Source organism: Callorhinus ursinus, unplaced genomic scaffold (assembly GCF_003265705.2).
Source record: "Callorhinus ursinus isolate GAN/ISIS: 27379988/994484 unplaced genomic scaffold, GSC_fseal_2.0 scaffold28, whole genome shotgun sequence".
Classification (NCBI taxonomy): Eukaryota; Metazoa; Chordata; class Mammalia; order Carnivora; family Otariidae; genus Callorhinus; species Callorhinus ursinus.
In genome coordinates, this window is record NW_027397090.1 from 2,961,064 (window position 1) to 2,983,981 (window position 22,918).

Here is a 22,918-nt window from a genome sequence, read left to right on the forward strand (position 1 = left end):
CCACATTCTGGATTTGTCTGATTGTTTACTTATAGGCTTGTTCTTAACCTGTGTTCCTCAGATATCAAGGCCTGAGAGGAAGGCTTATGAACTGTAAATAATAATGATATTTCTAACTCAAATTCAACATTATACATTATTTCTTACCTTTGATTTTACATAGATACCTCTTCTTTCTTAATTAACTATCTTAATTCTTAATAACACTAACAGTTTACTTATTTGCTTTACCCTACAATTGTTTAAAACAATAGCACCAATATTACTAGTTCAAAAAACTAAGTGAAGGTAAAAGATTTCTTTGTGGTTCTTTTATCTTTATAACATATCTAATGATTGGATAGCCATGTGCTAAGCTTAAAAAACACTTGAAATAATTTTGTCCTCACATGGTTATGTTAAAAATTTGATAAATATTTAAGTTTGTTTTGTGTTGTTTTAAATTGAATATTTAGTTTCTTTCCCTTTTTGGTTAATCTTATTTTTTGAATTATAGAAAACATTTACAGGAGCAAAAAAAATCAAAATTATATAAAGATGTAAAGTCAGAGAAGTCTTACTTCCATCTGTATCCCCTCTACCTGATTTCTCCTCTGTCCCTATGGATGACCATTTTTAAAAATTAGTTTCTGGTTTATTGTTCCTATTAATTTTTGTCCTCCTGTTTTTTTCTCACAGAGCATAGCATACTATATATCCTGTTTCACAATTTGTTCTTTTCACTTAATAAAATATCCTAAATGTCACCCCATATTAGTATATAGAGGTCTTTCTCACACCACCCTCATGGTTGCATAGTACTCCATTGTGTGGATGTGTCATGGTTGATTCATCCATTTCCTTCCATTCATCATTCAACCCATTGGCAGATATATGGGTTATTTGGAAATGTTTTTTAAAATTTTGATAATTTTGGATAGAAATTAAAAAATGTATTTCATACTTTTCTAACTTTATACACAGAGTTCTGTTTTTTTCTCGATGCCTCAGGTTTTCATCTGTTAGTTGCTGCTAATTTGCTTGCACTTGAAAATTAGATCACCAAACCTGTAACAATTGCCTATAAAACAGGAGTGATAGACGTGAGCAAGGCCCCAGGGAGCTCTCCTATGAGGTAAACTATCCATCCAGACCTACCTAGAAACTTAGGTTCTGAATGTTTTCCTTTTATGCCTTATTTTGCTGTTTTGTTTGATTTATATTAATTTTCTACCAAAACTACCCTCATACTTCTAAGGTACATTCAGATTATCAGCAGAAGGTACATTTTTTTCTGTATAAATTTTTCTGGAAATTGGATCGTGTATACTTCCATATCGAAGTAACAAAATCTTTCCTGCCCTGGAGATAAATTCGTTTCGGTGGAGGATGGAGAGAGTGAGAAATAGAAATGCTAGTAGTCTAGGAAGAGGTCAGCACATGCACACAGCAATGGGCACATATATACAGGTGAAAATATATTGTAATATATAGCTGTATAGACCTGTGTATACCTCTAATATCTGAGCATACCCCTGTAATATTTAATATAAATTTTTCTGCTTTTCATATTCAGTGGTATATCATAAGCATTTTTCTGTGTTATGAAGAACCCTATTGACTATGATTTTAAAATGCCTGAAAATAATGTGTTGTATAGAGCAGAATATTAAACATTTACTTTTACCAGTAAGCCTCTTTCTGTTCAAATGGAATCTACATAGAAGTTTCGTATAAGAACCATGTATGGTTCAGACAAGGTTCTGATAGTTTCATTAGTCAGTTTTGACCATCATATTTTAATTACTTATAGCTCTTTCTTGTTTTTCAGATAATTTCTTTTGTTCTTACTTGATGGGTGCTATGTCTTCCCATTCCTCTAAGTGTTAGTTTTATAGTTTTCTTGTTTCCTGCATTGTCTCTGTTTCCTCCAAGCTACTTTTTCCTATTTGATTGTTTTGATCTGCCTGTTTTGGAAGGAAGACTTGCCTGACATTTCTAGTCTGTAGCTGTGCATGTTGTTAAAGAGTAACGCACTAAAATGCTGACTGGAATCTGTGTGTAGGTAGGGGAGGCCTGTTAACTGGTGTGCTTGATTATGGGATGATCAGGACTAAGCTGGATCTGTTGAGGGGTCCCCAAATGCATGAGTCTATGGAGCTACTCTTTGTGACCATTCAGGCTTCCAGAGAAAGGTCCTGGAGTACAGGGTTTGGAAGAGGTAAGGCTGGTTGCTGGCACTCTTGGACTGGGGAAGGGAGCTTGGTCTCAGGGTGCAGGCTTTCCCTTAATGCCCATTTTTAGTCTGAGACATCATCATCACAGCTCTCTGCCATGCCTGTGTCTTTAAGTACAAAATCTCTGTTTCTATGCTGCAGAGAATAAATCTCCTATCTCTTTGCGGGGGAGGTAAAAGTTGTCTGACCGCTCAACTAGAAGGAGGGACCTGGGACTAACTATTCCCCACAAGATTTTTCCACCAGTTTTTTTTCACTTGCTTCTCTCACACTGTAGCTGAAATTGCTGATTTCTGATTTCTTTCAGGGGTTCTGTGGGGGGGTGAATCAGCATTTTCTCATTGGTTTCTCCTTCACAGGCACTTGGGTTTCAGCTTCCTTCAGCTCTGCCAAGTCATTTTTGACTTCTCCATCTGTTTTTTACCCCCTGAAATTTTATTGAATTATCATGTCCACTATTGTCCCTTCTCTGGTTCTCTTTGTCCCTTGTCACCTTTCCTGTGGAGTTTTAGAAACAAGCAGATATAATGCATGTATCCAGTCCTTCATATTTACCCAGAAGCCTCTTCAAGGAGGCTTAACTCTTCACTATTTGGGAAAAAGTATTATTTTTATGAAATATGTGAAGATCACCTAAAGCCCACCATGGATCCTACTATATATTGTACCATAATTAGCTAGCCATTACCCTAGTGTTGGACATCTAGGTTGGCTTCCAATTTGATATTATGCTGATAACACAATATGAGCATTTTGGTGCATGAATTATCCACATTATGGCTATTTTTCTGCTTAAATTTGCATTTCTTCAAGTGTTTTTTTCTCCCATATATGTATGAAATCTGCATTTCTTCTTTTGTGATTTATCTATTATATATCATAATATTTATATTATATATTATAATATTTGTATATGTTAATTTGTTGTACTTAAGGCGGTATATTTTTGGTTAAGTGTTTGCTTTTTAATTTTTGTTTACTTTTGTGAGTGTAGACATTACAAATTTTTGCACAAACATACCTGAATTTTTAAATGATTTCTTCCATCACTTTTATTTATTTATATATTTAAGATTTTATTTATTTATTTGAGAGAGTGAGCATGAGTGGGGGGGAGGGGCAGAGGGCGGGGGGGGAAGCAGATTCCCTGCTGAGCAGGGAGCTGGACACGGGGCTCAATCCCAGGACTCTGGGCTCATGACCTGAGCCAAAGGCAGATTGACTGAGCCACCCAGGTGTGCCCTCCCATCACTTTTAAACTCAAAAATATATTCTCTTGTAAATATTTAGTAAATATTCTGATTTGGGAGTTAAAGATGAGAGAATTATTATCATAGGGGTTAGAGCTAAAGTTCTTTTTTTGTACTAACATGAAAATATGTTTATTTTATAAAAATTTTAAAGTAGAATCCAAATGGTACATTCATATATATATGAATTGCATTATATATATGCAACTGCATTAAAATACATATAGGAAATTCTAGAAAGAAAATACAACCAATGATTTATAGTTATTGTCTTTGGGCACTATATTTTTCTCTATGTTTAGGTATTATAGTTTCTATATTTCCTTAAATATAGGGGCATTCTTTTTATATTACAAATGAAAAATTAAATCTTAGTTTTCAAGGCTAGTTTATTTTTAAAATTTTATTTCTTTTTTAAAAATTTTTTGTTATGTTAATCACCATACATTACATCATTGTTTTGGATGTAGTGTTCCATGATTCATTGTTTGTGCATAACACCCAGTGCTCCACATAGAACGTGCCCTCTTTAATACCCATCACCAGGCTAACCCATCCCCCCACCCCCCTCCCCTCTAGAACCCTCAGTTTGTTTTTCAGAGTCCATCGTCTCTCATGGTTCGTCTCCCCCTCCAATTTACTCCCCTTCATTCGTCCCCTCCTGCTATTTTCTTCTTCTTTTTTTTTCTTAACATATATTGCATTATTTGTTTCAGAGGTACAGATTTGTGATTCAACAGTCTTACACAATTCACAGCGCTCACCATAGCACATACCCTCCCCAATGTCTATTACCCAGCCACCCCATCCCTCCCACCCCCCACCACTCCGGCAACCCTCAGTTTGTTTCCTGAGATTAAGAATTCCTCATATCAGTGAGATCATATGATACATGTCTTTCTCTGATTGACTTATTTCACTCAGCATAACACCCTCCAGTTCCATCCACGTCGTTGCAAATGGCAAGATCTCATTCCTTTTGATGGCTGCATAATATTCCATTGTGTATATATACCACATCTTCTTTATCTGTCATCTGTCGATGGACATCTTGGCTCTTTCCTTATTTATTTATTTTAAGTAATCTCTCCACCAAACGTGGGGCTTGAACTCATGGCCCAAGATCAAGAGCCACATGCTCTTCAGACTGAGCCAGTTAGGCAACCCCCACCAACTTAAAAAAAAAATTTTATTTAAAGACTCGTTTAGAAATAAAGTATAAACAAATAGTTTTGAGAGTATGATGATTATTTTTTTAGTGATAAGTTCTCCAAAAATTTTTTTTAATATAAAAAAAAGCTGTATGTAATCAATATATACAACTTAGTGAGTTTGGAGATAATTATACACCCATGAAACCATCACCACAATCTATGCCATCAACACAGTCATCAAATCCAAAAGTTTTCTCCTGCCCTCTTATTATTATTATTATTTATTTACTTGACATAAGATCTAGCCTTGTAGCAAATTTTTAACAGTGCAATATAGAACAGGGAGGTAACTAGTTAAGGTACTAGTTAAGAGTTCTGAGGCTGCAGCAGTGCACTCTGGGAAAAATATGGAGGGAGAAGATTTGGGGTGGATGAGACTGAGGTTTGGGGTATGCCCACAGCAAGGGAGGGAAGGAGAAAGTGGATTCAAAGAAGAACTAAGCAGAGAGGTGCCTGAGAGAGCTCTGAAGAGAGTAGCTCTTCAGAAGTCCTCTGAAGAGAGTAAAGCTTAATGAAAATGTAAGATGATGATCCTGCTGGGGCGTTCATCTTCCTTGCCACTGTGCGGAACTCCAAGACCATTCCTGCAGATGCTGCTAGGCACAGCTGAAGACAAGCATGTTGAGATGGAGAGAAAAAGTGCTTCATTTTTTTGTGCGTGACGGAGGTACATCACTTTGCACCAGGATTTTGTGTAATTCACTAGACTCATTTTAGCACTCACAATCACTGTCTTTTCAAGAGAAGTTAGTGCTGCAAACTTAAAATGCCATAAAACCCCAATCTTTGGCTGTTCCTTTTCTCTCCCTTTTCAAGAAGTGTTATTAAGGAACCTGAATTATAAGGCTGTTGTTTCTCAAATTGAAAGTGTAGCGCCCCCAAGCAGCGGTGTGCACTTTCCATTAGGAAGTGTGAGCAAGAGCCACAGAGCTCACCACAATTGGTGCTGAACTATAATTGTCCAAACTGGATATTTTGACTTTGCTTCTTCCAGTTCTTGGGACCATTCTTGGTATTATCCTCTACCTTCCACCTTTACCACTCTAAAAGAACTTTATTGTTCTTTTTTCTTAAGTTTTTATTCAAATTCCAGTTGGTTAGCATACAATATAATATCAGTTTCAGATGTACAATATAGTGATTCAACACTTCCATACAACACCTCGTTCCCTAAGAGAACATTAAATGACTGTTTGCAGTGGTGGCTCCTGGAAAAAGCTCACTATATGTGTAGGGGATGGCTTGGAATGGAAAAGTAATGCTGAATTTATGAGGTTGTAGGACTTTTCAGGCACACAGGGCAGAATGAGGAAGGGACCACAGGATGTCAAGATTGTTAACCATATCTTCGTTGAAGATGATGTATGTCCTATCATTTATCAAATGTACTTAGTTATTTTGCAGATGTTTTAATGAAAATTATGTTCGTATAAAAAATTAGAGATTATGCAGTGTCTCCACTCATTTGGCCTGATTTTTAATAGCATCACTGGCTACTTCTGTTAGATTTTATTTAGGTCAGTGACATATAAACACACCCTAATGGTATAACCCGTCAGCTTTCAAGGTCTCAATGCAGAGTATTCCCACCAAATTACCCCAGTGATGACTCCTTGGGTTTTTCTAAAGCTGGCTTTTTAGTAACAACTTGAACACCTCAGTTTCCAAGGCCTTCAAATCAATGCTAGTTAAACCAACCCAAGCCTAAATCTTGATTCTGGGTTTTCCATTCTAATGAAAATTACTGTGATGAAGGAACAGTGATTTCAATAAACAAACGTTTACTGAGTACCAACTGTGTGCAAGACCAAGTGATGCCGTTCTTGTTGCCCAGTTTGAGTAGAATGCTCTGTGAGTGCTGATGCAGGGAAAGCTTGGAAAGTTTTCAAGATTAATTAGCACAAAGGTGGGGCATTTGGGATATCTCGCACCAGATAGTGATCAACAGTACTAATTATACTCTCATATTAAATCAGTTATGGTGGATGAATTGGAGTCGATCAGCCAGTGTGGTTAAGGAAGCTGCAGCTGTTGTGAGCTTCTCTTTGAAATATGTTTACATGTCTCTATAGCTCACGTATTAGTGGCTTGCACTTCATTTTTATTTTTCTTTGAGAAAATGATCTCCATTCCCACTCCCCCCCCCAGTTATAGTAGAGAGTTGAGACATAAGACTAAGATATGCAACAAATCACCTGGAATGATACATTCTCAGCCAAGTCACAATGTAGTCAACACTATTTATTTTCAGGGTCTGGATATTTATGCAAGGGTGCTCACAATACTACAAAGGACATGTGATGGATCTTGAGGCATAAGTTCTCAATTATGTCACTTCGTTATTAGATAGAAGAAGACTCTATAATGTGTTCTGTTCATTAGCATTCCAATTGGGAAGTGAGATGGCATTTGAGGCTGAGTAGGGCTGGCTGGTGGGATCAAGAATGGCTATTTTATTTTTTTGAGCTCGTGCATGCTTAAGTAACATCTTTCTGGTAGGTTCAGGTGAGTGCCATGTGAAGGCTGGCATGACCTTTTTTTAATTGGAGGTGTTTTTTTTTTTTTAGTAGATTCATCACGCTATAATTAGGCACTGAGAAGATATTTGTTCCATTTTTCAGGAAATTCACATGATAGGCTTTCAAAGCATTTAGTTGCACATGATAAGCATTCAATGCATTCAGTATTTTCAGGTAGGATATAAAAATGAAAAATGTACCTCTCTTTCTGATAAAGAATTTTTTAGTAAGTGGCCACATATATTCACATATGATACCTCTTGGAGAATATTCAGTCTTCTGTATTTTCTGTAATTTGGTAGTTAAATCTAGAGTCTGTCAATTCTAGAGGATTTGGGGGCACCTGGGTGGATCAGTCGTCAAGCGTCTGCCTTCGGCTCAGGTCATGATCCCAGGGTCCTGGGATGGAGCCCTGCGCTGGGCTCCCTGCTCCGCGGGAAGCCTGCTTCTCCCTCTCCCACTCCCCCTGCTTGTGTTCCTTCTCTCACTGTGTATCTCTCTGTCAAATAAATAAATAAAATCTTTAAAAAAAATTCTGGAGGATGGATCAGATTTGGGTTGAATTATTTTTGGCAACAATACTTCCATAGATAGTAGTGAGTGTATGTATGTATATATGTGTGTGTGTGTGTGTGTGTGTGTGTGTGTGTGTGTGTATGTATATGTATATATATGTGTGTGTGTATATATATAAATTCCTAGAGTGCTTGGTTATTTCTCTTTTGCTCTGTTAGCAATTGTTGATGATGGGACTCGATCCCAGGACTCTGGGATCATGACCTGAGCCGAAGATAGACGCTTAACGACTGAGCCACCCAGGTGCCCAGGGCTGGTTGGTTTTTAAACTAATAAGATATTATGATTTTTGCTTCAAATAATCAGTAGTATTTAAAGAAATTTAAAAATATTAAAGATGAAACTCTTTTATATTTACCCAGGTATCTACTTTTTCTTATGCTCTTAGTTTCTTCTTGCAGATTCCAGGTTTCTATCCAGTGTCATTTGTCTCCAGCCTTTGGAATTTCTTCTAGTGCAGTATTTGCAATGACTTCTTTTAGCTATTTACGTGAACATGTCTTTATTTTACTGCAGTTTTTGAGGGATATTCTTGTGGGTTATAGAATTCTAGGTGGATAGTTTTTTCCTTCTGTACTTTAGAGATATCATTTCATTGTCTTGCCATCCCTTTTTTCTGATGAGAAAAGTCAGGGATCATTTGTAACATTGCCCACCTGTGTCTAACATGTCATTTTTCTCTGACTGCTTTGAAGTTTATTTTCATCTTTGACTATGATAGGCCTAGTTATTTTTATCTTTTAAAATCTTGCTTGAGGTTTGCTGATCTTGTATTTATTCTGCTTGACGTTGATGTGTTTGATCAATTTTAGAAAATCCTTGATCTTTATCTCTTTAAATATTTCTTTTATTGCCATTTTCTCTCTTCTTCTCTTTCTGGGATTCCAATAGCATGTATATTAGACTGTTTTGTATTGCTCCTCAAATCTCAGATGCTCTCTTCCAGTTTTTCCCATTATTGTTCACCTTCATGTTTCCTTTTGTATAGTTTCTTTGTATAGTTTTCTGTTTTCAAGTTATAATTCCTTTCCTCTGCAGTGTTCAGTCTGCTGTTAAGCTTGTTAAGTGAATTCTTCATTTCTGGTATAATCTTTACGTCCAGCATTTCCTTTTGTTTATTTTTTTATAATTTCCATTAACCTGCTGAAATCCTTCATAAGCTCATGTGTATTGTCCAGATTGACCAATAGATGTCTTAACATATGTATCGTATTTGTTTTAAAGTCCCTGTCTGATGATTCCATCATCTGAGTGTTTCTTTCTCCTTAATGTAATCTGTAATTTCTTATTGTATACCAGCTATTTTATTAAGCAGTTTGAGATAAAGATTGAGATTGAGATAAAGAACATTTACTCCAATAAAAAGACACACTCTTTTAGGCGCCTGGGTGGCTCAGTTGGTTAAGTGACTGCCTTCGGCTCAGGTCATGATCCTGGAGTTCCGGGATGGAGTCCCGCATCGGGCTCCCTGCTCAGCAGGGAGTCGGCTTCTCCCTCTGACCCTCCCATCCTCTCATGTGCTCTCTCTCTCTCATTCTCTCTCTCAAATAAATAAATAAAATCTTTAAAAAAAAGACACACTCTTTTTTTCTTTCAGGCTGCTATAAAGAGAGTACTAATTTATAATTTACTTGGGTCTGGGCTTTGAGGCAGCTTTAGCTTGATTCAGTTCTCTACTGGCTTCAAATATTTAGGACTTTCTCTTCAGTAGGGACTGGAGTCTGAACACTGGTGAGATTCCAGGAATCTCTTTACTGTACAGATGAACTAGTTGAGTTTTGAACTATGGGCGATCTCCCTCAGCTTTGTAGCCTTGCTGTCAGCTTTTTGAGTCTTCTTGGCTTTCTAGTTCTGTTCCCAATGTTCTATGCCTGGAGATATCTGCCCCTATCCTGCTCAGAGTCTTGGGAAGGCTGCTTCAGTATTCTCAAGAAGGCCAGAGTACCTGAGAAGCATTTCTTTCAGCTTTTTTGCTGAAAAGGCAGGAGGAACACTGTAATCAAAGGCATTGAGGTGGAAATAGACTAATTTGTTCAGGGGACCGTAACACAACTGGTCTGGTTGGTATGGAGTGTACAGATGGAGGGAAGTCAGGGTGTTGAATCAATGGCTAAGATATTAGTTGGCACCATATTAGAATGGGCTTGGATGTTAAGGCAACACCTTTGTACTTCTTGATAGTTGGAAAACTTGGCCTGATAATGACCGAGAAAATGACATGCTGCAAATGGCAATTTAGGAAGATTAATATTGCCACATAATGGGTTATGATTGGAGAGTTAGTCTTGAGCCAAGGAAATCAACAAAGTGATTATTGGAATGTTTCATGCACAAGGTGATAAGAGCTCCCATCAGGACAAGCAGAGAAAATGGTCCAACTTCTTTGAAGAATTCTTCACCTCTATGACCTGTTCATACTCACGCTTCCTTCTCTAGAAGTTTCTGGCACTTATGTATGCTTTTTTTTTTTTCACGAGCTTCTGTGACTTATAAAGAAGAAACAGTAATTTGTATTATGCTAGCATTGAGGGGGAAGATTGTACTCAGAGATAATTAAAATATCAAAATAGAATTCAATATTATACCTCTTGCTTTCATCAGTGTAAGAAGAAATTACTCCTGGAAATCATCTTTTGTTAGGACTTCATTCATTAAGATTCAAGTGACTCCTTACCTTTGGGGGGTTATAGGTGTGTCTCAGTGATGATAGATTGCAATATACCAAAGTAACAAGTTTAAGATTTTTGTGGAATAAGGCATTAATGCTTCCCCTCCCCCCCATACTACATATCCATTTTGAATTAGCAGGGGGTACCAGCAGATTGTAGACTCTCAGGAGTCAAACTAATGTAGCTGTTGCCATTTCAACCATCACCAACTACTCTACCAGAGGGAAAAGGAAGGTGGTAAGCCCTGTCTCTTAAAGCTTCTGTCTGGAAGTGCCATAAGTTCCTTCTCACATTTCATGGCCCAAAGTCACATGATTATACCTACTTCTAGAGGTAGAGAGGTGTTCGCAATGGACCCGGCAGAGAGAAAACCAGAAGATATGTGATCAGCCCTAATGGCTAGCACAGACTCACTTTAATAATCTCATTAAAACTTTGAACCCCGGGGTGCTTGGATGGCTCAGTCAGTTGAGGGTCTGACTCTTGGTTTCAGCTCAGGTCATGATCTCAGGGTTGTGGGATTGAGCCCTGTGTCTGGCTCTGTGCTCAGCAGGGTCTGCTTGAGATTCTCTCTCCCCCTCCCTTTGCCCCTCCCCCTGCTCTCTCTCTCTCTCTCAAATAAATAAATAAATCTAAAAAAACACTATGGACCCTCCCTCCAAAAAAATGTACACATATACATATTTTGGTACATTTCATTTCTATTTCAGATGGTTCACAAGCATCCTGAAGCTTACTCACTGATTCCCAAAAAGTTCAATTACAGGATAAGAACCTTAGTTCTAAATTATATATTCATTGTGATTTCTCTACCAATATTGATCTGTTATTTCCTCCAACTCCTTAACCCCAATCTCTCTTGAAAAAAAAAAAAGATGCCTTTTGCCTCCTATGTAGAGTGCTGTGGGGATCTAAACACTGTCAGATTCTGGGAATATGTTCTAGAGCAGCATAAACTAGCACAATAATTCAAACACTGTCACTTCATAGCAATGTGATTGGGACAAGTTACTTAACATTCTGTGTCTTGATTTTGTCTCCAAGTAGAAATTTTAAAATCTTTACAGAGTTCTTGAACATTTGAAGGGACAGATATTTATGGGTCAGGGCATAATGTTCTTTATCCATAACAAGCTTGCAAAGTTGGGTGGTCTGTAAGAGGTGGAGAAATGGTAATAACAATGAAATCCTAAGTGTTATTAGAAGAAAGTAACCCTGTTTAATACCACAAAGGCATAGGTTGTGCCCCTACTGCTGATTCATGGCCTAATTGCACAAGAAGGAATTGAATATTGAAAGTAATTGTGAGGTTGGTATGGGTAATTGCCAAATGATTATCTTAGGAAATAAGTGCTTTCGATTCAGAAGAGGGGGAGACTGCTATAGGTGGTAGAATCTTAGGAAGACATTAGAGAAGAGGTGAAGTTTGAACTTGAAAAACAAAATTTGGCTTCAGGGAGGGATGGAGGCAGATGTTTTGGTTAGAAGGAATAATGGAGCAAAGCCACGTTATTAAATGACATGATGTATGTCAACACATTAGGCCTTTGGCCCTAGTCACACCTATGGTTTATTCAGCATCTGGGAAGAGCCTAAGGGATTGCAATAGCCAGCCTGGGCCAGAGGGTGGGGAGCAGGGAGTATAGGCATGGGGCACGTGATACTGTGTTTTACAATAAGAAATATATATTTGGTTTTTATCCCTGTTTCTGGCAGAGTCCTAAAACCCTTGGAATTTTCTAAGTGATAAGGGCAATAACGGTGTCTTAATATTCATAACAAGCTCCTTTCAACCACACCTGATTTTCTATTAATGAGGAGACTTTGGGAAAGCACCTAAGGATGGGGAAGGGGTGGTTGCTAGGAGAACTGACTCAATGATTAGAAGGTTGGAACTTTGAGTTCCACTTCCGGACCTCTGGAGAGAGGAGAAGAGCCGGAAATTGAAATCAGTCACCAATGGCTCATGACTTAATCAATCATACCTAAATAATGAAGCCTCCATAAAAACCCAAAAGAGTAGGGTTTGGAGAGCTTGTAGGTTAGGCAACCAGAATGCTTCCATGTGACACCATGTGGGTCCCCAAACGCCACTAGGGCAGTAACTTTTTTGTTCAGGACCTTGCCCTCTGTATCTCTTCATCTGGCTGTTGATTCATATTCTTTAATATGCTTTATAATACACCAGTAATCTAGTGAACAAATGGGTTTCCTGAGTTCTGTGAGGCGCTCTAGCAAATGAATTGAATCCAAGGAGGGGCTTGTGAGAACCTCTCATTTATAGCCAGTGGGTAAGAAACACAGGTAATCTTGACTTGCCATTGATGTCTGAAGTGGGGGGCAGTCTTATAGGCCTGAGACCTTACCCCATACTGTGGGATATGACACTATCTCCTGGTAGAGGGTGTCAGAAGTGAGTTGAATTATAGGATACCCAGCTGGGGTGGGAGAACTATGTGGTGGCATGGGGAACATCCCCCCTCCCCACATAGACACACATGGAATTGGGTGACAAGAACCTTTAGGGCACTTGTAGGAGGCTTAGCATGGGGGGAAGATAAGATCCCAGGTGAGTAATAGGAAAGGGACAAGGCCAGTCCTAGGCAATGCTGCAGTTTGATGGTCTGACTCAACCTGCTGCCTTCTGTTTCTAGTTAGCACCACTGTCCCTCAGGGAGCCAGAATTCCTGTGAGTTATTCCAACTCTTCTAGGAATCTAAGAAGGATCTGAAATCTACCATTCTGGGGATATTTGAATTCTAATATGGACCCAAATCATAAGCTAAGGTCACATATCCAAATGATGGACAAGTGAAGTTTTTAAAATGGTGATGGGTGTCTGGGTGGCTTTGCAGAGCTATGCACCTTGTTTTGTAGCTACTCCTGCCAACGCTGCCCTGCACTTCTTTGACACTCAGAGGCTTGCTCCTCCATCACTGGACAAAGGGGCAAAAAAGCACAAAGAAGCAGAGAGGCCCTCTGCCCTTGGATGGATTGAACACTCGTCTTTTTCACCCCTCAGGACAGTCATTATGGAGGAGAGGCTCAGAAACCAGTGCTGAGCAGGGTGCTCTACTGAGCAGAGTTCTCTATACAGAGAACCAGCCTGGTATTAAGTTCGTTGAGTTCACCTGTACTGAGATTACATATATATATATTTAAATCATTTAGTCCCCTAATTCCAAGTCAGGCATCCTTAGCAAAGAGTCTACTGGGGTACCAAAAGTATTTACTGCCTTTTCTATATCTAATTGCCCCCAAATGATTATTGTGAGATTGTTTATTGCCCCCATTCCTGTATCTTTCGGTAGGAAATAATGGAAGTCTGTAGGTCTAAGTTCTCCAGAAGGCATGTGGAACACTGAGTCCATTAGATTTTCGTGTAAGAATTTTGTCTTCTCTCTGATTTTTCTAGTCCAGCAATAGGCCTTGCTAGGAACCCTGGAATTATATGGTGGGCAAGTATTCATTTACGTTTTCCTCTTATACATAGCTCATTTTAATAAACTTGACAAACGATTTCAACTGCCTTTGTATTTTGATGGGAGTGAGCCCAGTGTATGCATATGATAAAATCATACAGACTTATTAACTTTTCTTCTGCTTTATCTACTAGTACAATTAAAAGAATAAATTTGCTTAAGTAAGAGTGGTGCAGAAAAGCATTTTGTCCATTGAACTGTAGGTTCACTTCAGGACTCACTTCAGGACCAAGCTAGATGGGGATGAGAATTCTAGTACACATTGATTTATGAGAAGGCTGCCCCATTCCCTAAGAGCGTCTCCATTTCCTACTGGGAAATTTCTCCTGCATTGTGAGTGGGTGACTAAATCCAATGGCCAGGGGTGCTAGTGGAGCCCCTGCTATGCGACAAGAAACATCAGGAGAGGTGAGCATGACTCTAACACCACTCTTCTTCCCATGGCTGCCATTGCTCCAATTCCTCCAACATGACAAACTCATTCCAGCTTCTGAGACTTTGCCATCAATGTTCTTCTTGCCTGGAGCACTTTGTCCCCAGATGGTCTATAATGTAAGCACCAGGAGAGCAAAGATTTCGTCTACTCGGTTCTGGTATATCCCTAGTGCCTAGTCTGTAGTCCACACTCAGAAAATGAAAGCCACTGAGTGAATGAGCCCGTCTCTAGTACAGTCAAGGGGCAGGCAGTTAGCCTGGGTGATTGGCAATGGGTGACTTAAGCTTGACAGATCAGGCCCTTTCTCCCGGGATTTTGACTCATAAGTGAAGGCATTAAAGCAGTGAGTGGTAGGTCATTCACTGTTGCACTCCAAAGGGGCTACGAGAACAGATTGAGCCTGGTCCTCTGTGTGGCTTATGGAACCAGCCTCATTATTTTATAGGCCACACTTAATATTTTACCCTTCAAACACCATCTGAATATAGCTGGACTATTTAAACATGGGACTGTTTAATCATCCTGTTTTTGGTTTGTTTTTCCTATTCCTGGCTTGTTACAAACAGATATCCAATTCCCATTCTTTGAGATTTTGGCCCGTGTTTGTTTTTGCCATGTACCTTTTATTCCCTGTCTCAGAAAGAACTCTGTTTACTCTGTGTGGATTTTTTCAATAATTGGATTTTTGTGTCATCATTTACAGCTAATGAAAATGCTTCCATGTCCTGCAGAAATAGAGGTTGAGGATGGCTGGTGTAGAAGCCAAGAATTTTGGGGTTTTCCACTACTCGTGTCCATTGGAAGACATAGCAGTCTGTCCCTCCCACCTAAATATTGTCCATAGCCTGAAGAAAACCATTATCCCAGAATACTCAGAGGCTAAAAAACCCAGAATTGACTCTTTAGGAATCTGTACCATGGATATTGACCAGTTTTTTCAGTAGGTGCTTCACCAGCCCAACAGACTGTTCCCTCATCAGTACCTATGAAAATGTGTGGTGCCCGTAAACACTAAGCATTTTGTTTAAATATTAAACTTTAAAGTGCTACATCAATTTTTAATGTGCAAACTGTCCTTGAAAGGCTCTGTTAGGTTGCTCTGCCCTATCAGGGAAATACTTGAGGGACATTAGGCAAGCTCTCGGGTTACAAGGAAAAGGCCTACTCCACTGCAAACCCTCCTCAGAGCGTCTCTGAAAAGCCAATTTGTGAGCAGAGGGCAGGCTGGCTCTGAATCACTTAAAGCCTCTATTTCCAAAACTGCTTTACCCAGTCAAATCCTCAGGAAGTTGCAAGCCTGGGCACTTCTTCAGTCAATGGAACTTAGGGCTTACCTCTTGCAAAGAATTGCTGACCAGAGGAGAATCGTCTAGAACAGTCCAGCACAGCAATTTTCATTGGTGGAATTAGGGGCCCTAGTGAGAATGTCTCCGCAGTGAGTCACTCCCTTGTTTCTCCCCCACACGTCACCTGATGAGTTTCTGCCACATTTGAATGAGGAGTTGTGTCTTGACTAAACTGGATTTCTATGTTAAATGTTGTCATGGGTGAGCACAACCCATTCCTTTACCTTATATGGGACATGGATTTATAAAGAACAGCGTCAGAGAAAGGCTGGGACCATGATGCCTGACTTGGAACTTGGGGGGTAATGGTGAGGAGGAGCACCACTCATGAATTTGGTTTACATCATGTATTTGACCATTCATCTGTTTGTTTACTTGTGGAAGTAATTTATGGAGCACCCATAAGCTGTCGGGCAGCCACTGTGTTTGAGACACAGTGAGATGTGAGGGGAATGGTATGAATTAAAATTGGGCAGTCACTGCATGGTCGAGTTTGGAGGTTCTGTCATTGGCTTGGACACCTGTTAGGACAGACATTGCTGTCACTGTGAGAGTAGACAGGCTCATGTACCACCTGAGCCTTAGACTGTTCTGAAAAACACATATGGGGTACAGCTTTAGATCTTCTCAGGCTGTGCTTTAAGACTTTGCTGCCATGTAATTTGGGATGTAAGTGTGACAAAGGGATTTGAAATTCAGAAATAATAGAAGATGGGATTGCTTGAAAAGCTGGTTGTTGGAGCTTCAAGAACCAAGGATTTCATACTGATTTGCAGCTTCAGTACAAACAGAATTATGAATAATGCAGAAAGGAAAGAAAATTATATACTTTGGATATTAGGCCTAGATCTTTGTTAACTGCCCAGAAGGACCGATTGTGTTTGAAAATTTACTGCTTCTTTATTCTGTGCATCTGTTAGCTTCACCGTTTGACAAGGTAGCCACTAACAACTTGTGGCTATTTAAATTAAAATTAAATATAATTAAAAATTACTTTCTTGGCCACATTAGCCACATTTCATGATAGAAATGGCAGAAAGTTCTGCTGGACAGCACTATAGGCAATAATGTAAGGCTAAGAGACTGGGGTGATACATTCCTACCATATGCCCTCTCCCATTTCCCTCAGTGGGTATTCCAAACCTTCAGCTCACTCAAGCTTTGTACCCTAGTTCCTCATCACTTGCGGCAGGTAGTTGTGATTCTTACTTTACATGGAAAGCAGACAACATTAGGTATTGACCTTTTTATCTCTTGGTCCTCTATTCCTTGCACCTGCACCTATTTACCATCCTTTCTTAGGGGAGAAGCAACATCCTTCCTGTTTACTGTGAATCCCTCCATCTGTGCCTTAGAATCAACTCTTCTGTGTCTTCAAGGACCAGACTTTATCAATTAACTATCTACCCTACCTACCTACCTTTATATATATATTTATTTAATTTATATTATTATATTTATAAATATATTTATATACTTATATATGTGTTATGTATACAAATATATACACACATATATTTAATACTTATAGATTCATAAGTTTTCTTCAATGATAACATCTTGCATAATTGTAATGCAGTATCAAAAGCAGGTAATAGACATTGGTACAATCTACAGACTTTATTCAGATTTCACCACTTTTGTATGCGCTCAGTGAGTGAGTGTATATATAATTTATATGACATCCAAGAATGTTGATAATATAGTATGTAACCTTTTAAACCTGGCTCTTTTCACTCTGCGTCATTCCCATGAAATCCATCCCAGTTTCTTGTATCAGTAGTTTGTTGCTGGTGTTTGCTGAACAGTATTCCAATGGTATGGAAATACCACAGTTTGTTGAACCATGCACCCATTGAAGGATGTCTGCCTTCCATCCCTGCCCCCCCAGTTTTCTAGGGTATTATAAATAAAGCTGCTATAAGCATTCATGTTTTTAAGTAAACATAAGTTCTCGTTTCTCTGGGATAAACGCCCAAGAGTTTAATTGTTGAGTTGAATGGCAAGTCCAGGTTGGATTTCTTAAGAAACTGCACACTGTTCCCCAGAGCATCTGTACCATTTCACACTCATGACAATGAGTGATCCAGTTTCCTTCGTGTCCTTGCTAGCATTTGGTATTCCTCACTGTTATTTTAGCCATTCTAATAGGTGTGTGGGGATATCTTAAGATGGTCTAAAATTTCATTCCTCTTTAATTTTTGTTAACATGGTCCTTGATGTTGAATATCTTTTTGTATGCTTATTTGCCATACATCCTCTTTGATAAAATGTCTTTTCATGTCTTTGATGAAATATCTTGCCCATTTTCTAATTGGCTTGTTTGGTGACTGCTGCATTTTGAGAGTTCCTTATATATCCTACAAAGCCTCTGTTGGGTATGTGGTTTGGAAATATTTTCTTCCAGTGTAGCCTGTCTTTCATACTCTTCAGAGTCTTTGGTGGAGCAAAAAAATAATTTAACTTTGATATGGTCTCTCCTATAGATTCAACTTACATGTTTAACCTAACTCACTCTACCAATATTTTTTTCCCCTCAGTGCAAAAACTGCATCTTGGTGCTTCTACCTTGAAAACTACATCTACCTTGAGTTTCTTTTCCTACTGCCATATCAGTGAACAGTGCTGTAATCTAGCTGGCGCCCAAAACAGACACCTGGAAGTCATCCTTGACTCCTCCAACCCTTCAGCTTCTTCCTCTAACCACACACCAAAGTCTTGTTTCTTCTTACTAAATATTTCTCAAGCCCGTCCTATTTTGTTGTGTTATTCCCCCATGCCATTATCTTGGTTCACGTCCTTGTTATTTCTTGTCAGGATCATTGTATTGAGCTCCTAATTGTACTCCTGGCTTCCAGTCCTGCCTGACACAAAGCCAGTTTCCACGTGGATGCAGAATGATCTAGCTAAAGTGCAAGCTAGTTATATTATTCTCTTGCTAACCCTCATCTCCAGAGTGAAGTTTAAATTCCTGCACATGCTGTACACGTTCTTTTGTGCATCTTCCTCAGACTCATCTCTTACTGCTCCCCAACACCAGACATCAGCTCCAACCATTCTACGGTACTTGCAGTTTCTCAAATGCAGTGTGATATCTTGACTCCAGTGCTTTGCTTGGGATGTTCTCTCATGCCTCTTTGCTTGAGGCTTTTCCTTTGCACTCCATGTTCCACAGGAGAGCAACTCCTCCAAGGTAACTTCCCTGAGCACCAGAGACAGGATTATGTCCTGTTTGTTCATAGGATGACTCAACCAAGGCAGGGACTACATCTGTATATCTGCATTTATTCTTAGGGCTTAACAAAGTACTTGTACATAGTTTACAAACATTATGGAAGAAATGAATGAATCTTACTACTTAATTCCCTCAGTATTAAAGGTATCTGTTTCTCCCTCTTCCCTAGACTAGAATCTCTGGAGCACAGGAATTTTTTCTAGTTTCTATCTATAGCACCTGCAGAATGCCCAGCTCATAGGGCATGCTCAATAAATATTTTTTGGATGAACGAATGAAGCAAACGTCCTTGCAACACGGTGCACTTTAAGGTAGTCTTTTTTTCTGTTCGCTTATCCCCAGAGGCAGGCACTGAGCCGAACAGTAAAAACGTATGGAAAAGAGCAGAAATTATTGATGGTTTAATATACTCATATGGCTGAGTAGGCAGTTCTGGTTCAGGTACAGTTGTCTTTGCCCTGAGCAGCCACAGGAAAGCAGAAGGCTACTTTTGTTGTTCATAATTTATCAAGTACATACTGACCTTTCTGCTACTGGACAGCCACTGAGTACCAAAAAGAATCTGTTCGCATCTAGCCTGAAGTCAGATCCTGTTTTTGAGCTACTCTTGGAGCAAAAAGAGATGTTAACCTTTTGAGTCATCCTCTCTGAAATAGGTGAGGCTCTTCGTGGTGTTATTAAAATGACCAATTATGATAAAATCAAGTTTATCAGACTAATTTTAGTTCATAAGCATTTTTCAAAGATTTATTTATTTGAGGGGGAAGGGCAGAAGGAGAGAGAGAGAGTCTTAAGCAGACTCTGCACTAAGCACAGAGACCTACCTAGGGCTCGATCTCACGACCCTGAGATCACGACCTGAGCCAAAACCAAGAGTTGGACGCTTAACTGACTGCACCACCCAGGCGCCCCTATAAATTTTTTTGATGGATACCAAATTCAGTGTGCAATATGTCAAATTGGCCAATGCTGGCCTTAATGCACCATTTAGGGAGTATTTCCCTCATTGCCCCATTTCTCCTTTAAACTCTCTTACTCTTGCCCCAGAAGGACCCCATGCCACCTTCTTGTTCCCCAAATTCCCACTCTCAGACCTCAGTACCCCACCTAACCCCGGATAAATGAGATCGTCACACATTCATATAAGATAGACGTATCCTCCCTTATCCTATAAAAAGCACCCTTTTGCTTTTAGTAAAGGAATTGCAGAGCATCACAGGGTCTGAGACCCAAGGAAACCTGGTTTCACGGTTCTTGCCCAGCATGAGTCGTAGCTGCTTTTTCTTTCATCAAAGACAAGTAATCAGAAGAGGGAAAAACAGGCTGGTAGGGCTAACCCTGGGTGTCTTGTGATCATCCACCTTAATGATTAGTAACTTCACTCCAATCCAGCCACTTTGTCCCATGGTCACACCTTGAGCCTTGTCATTGCCAGGAACTACTCCATCTAGAATCTTAATTTTGGATATCTTGCTTTCTGACCACCACCTCCTGTTGGTCTAGTTTGCTTACTGAGGTAACTCATGGGCATAATACTTTGACATTATTTTGAAAACCCATTGGTCCCTGTCACTTTTTTCTCATCAAATTTTCTTCTTCTCCAGGTAGATTCTATGATTTAAGAGAGTCAGTGTTTGTTTGTTTGTTTGTTTGTTTTTGCAAATACCATCAACTTTCTTCCCCACTTTCTGTCATGCTCATTTAACAAATCCCCAACCTTGGAAGAACCTTACCCTCTCTCTTCTCTGGGCCTCCATTTGAGCAATTGAATGTTGCTGGACAAAATCACACAAGTGTTTAGATTGGGTTCACTGGAAATTCATGATCTTAAGCCTTAAATGGGCATTAATCTTATTTTGTTTTCTTCTTCCTCACATTAGTTTCTTTTTTCTCTTTGAACATCTCATGTTTCCATCAGCATTCTCAGACTCAAAGTCCCTTACCTTCTTGGCTCATCAAAACTGGTAAACCTTGTGCCCTCCCTGCAGAGGCCAATCTCTCCATTTGACTCTGGACCTCATCCACATCACCTGCAATGTCTCCCATTGTCTTCTCTATCCTGGAAGGAATTGTGTTTGCAGGATAAAAATGAAACAAAACAGAACAAAACAAAAGTACCATAAACATTCCTTTCAATACAGTTAATTTAGATGTAATAGGATTTTTTTGCATGGATTTTTTTCAAGGCAACTTGACTTATTTCAGAAAATTAATCTGCCCCTTAAACTACAATGCCTTATTTTTCTACCTTAGCAAATCTTTACTTCTCTGCCTGACGTGTAAGCATTTCTATAATGTGGCTCTGCTTATTGAGCCCTATTTCCAACTATGTAGCACATCAGCTCCTCTGGGTAGGCAGGTCTTCTCACTGTCTTGTGATTTACCTTCATTGATGACTTCCCTTCCTCAAAACACTCTCCACCCCCTGTTCAACTTCTAAGTGGCAGAGAGGAACTCCATCCAAGGTCTTTCAGACCTCCAAACCCATCATTTTAATAAAATTGTTGAAACTTAAAAAATATCTATTTTATTTCATATTATTAGGAATAAACATTGTAAAAATATCATAAAATGTCTTGCCTTTTTAAATTTAATGAAAATATTTTAGCTTTATATTTCCAAATATAAAAGCAAAGATTAATATAATGAACACCAATGTTACCATCACCCCCCCAGAATTAATATTTTCCATCTTTGTATACCCTTCCCGTTTTTTTAAGAATTTTAGACCAAATTTCAGACATCATGTTTTTTTTAGTTTTGTATGCTTAAATATGTATCTCTAACCAAAGACTTTAAAAACAAGCCTAATCATTATGCTGCTATCATATCTTACAAAATTGATAATTCCTTAATATAATCTAATACAGGGTCTCTCAACCTTGGTACTATTGAATTTTGGGTGACATAATTCTCAGCTTTGGGGTTCTGTTCTGTAGGATATTTAGGGCCATCTCTGGTCTCTATCACTAGATGTTAGTAGCACTCCCCCCATTGTGGCAACCACAGATGTCTCCAGACTGGAGAGGCAAAGTCATCTCTGGTTAATGAACCACTGATCCAATTCCAGTTTAAATTCCCACAATTTCTAAATGGTGTGTTTTGTAAGTTGGCTTATTGGAATGAGGATCCAAAGAAGAGTAACCATTCTCTTTACCACTCATACTCTAGGAGAGAGAAGGTAGGTGGGAGATAGGCCCAGGAGAAGAGGGCTGCAAGAGATGAGAGTAACAATGGGGATGCTAAGATCTTGAAGATGGAAGAGAAACTATCCCTGGTGTAATTGTGAGGGTGAAGAGTTGAAGAACAATATTCTGGTGTGGAAAGTGGTTTGACATCTACCAAGAACGCTTGTGCTAAGTGCTCAGCAGTAGAGGACTTGTCCATGGGCTGTAGCCATGACTGTGGGAGTGTGGGCGGAAGAATCAAGGCTGTGCTCTGGAAGACTGGTAATACCTGGCAGGAATGGGCACCCTTATTCCAGACAACAGACTGTTTTTAGGTCGTAACTTGCAGTATGTCCTGCTTCTCTCTCACAGTCACCAGAAGTAGACTGAGGACATCAGAAAATATCCACATTTGGGATAGAATCTCAAATTCAAAGCTGAGCCAAAGTACAGGATCATCAAACTGTTAGAGAAAACAAATGACATGAAAGAGACTTGATGATCCAATAAACAAAACTTATACCTGAGAAAGTAAAAATCAGAAGCAAACTTTGAAAGGTTCATAATTAAGATGCTTAGAGAGAATTGGGAATAAATCCAAATATAGCAATAATCACAAAAACTGACTCTTGGATAAGATAAAAAGTAAAATAAAATAAAATACCTTATATGCTGTTAATAAAGTTCATGCCTAAAACAAAATAACATGTATAGGTTGAAAATGGACAAAAAAAAAAAAGAAAAGAAAGGAAAAAATAAACTAGACATGTTCAAGTAAAAAATAAAAATGTGATATTAATTAATAGCA

General features: G+C 39.0%; 1 pseudogene; it reads right to left on the reverse strand.

The window, feature by feature from the left end:
- The window catches only part of LOC112838573 (adenylosuccinate synthetase isozyme 2-like), a 34,458-nt pseudogene extending 27,481 nt beyond the window's left edge, over nucleotides 1-6,977 (reverse strand).
- Between the last annotated feature and the right edge of the window lie 15,941 nt (nucleotides 6,978-22,918).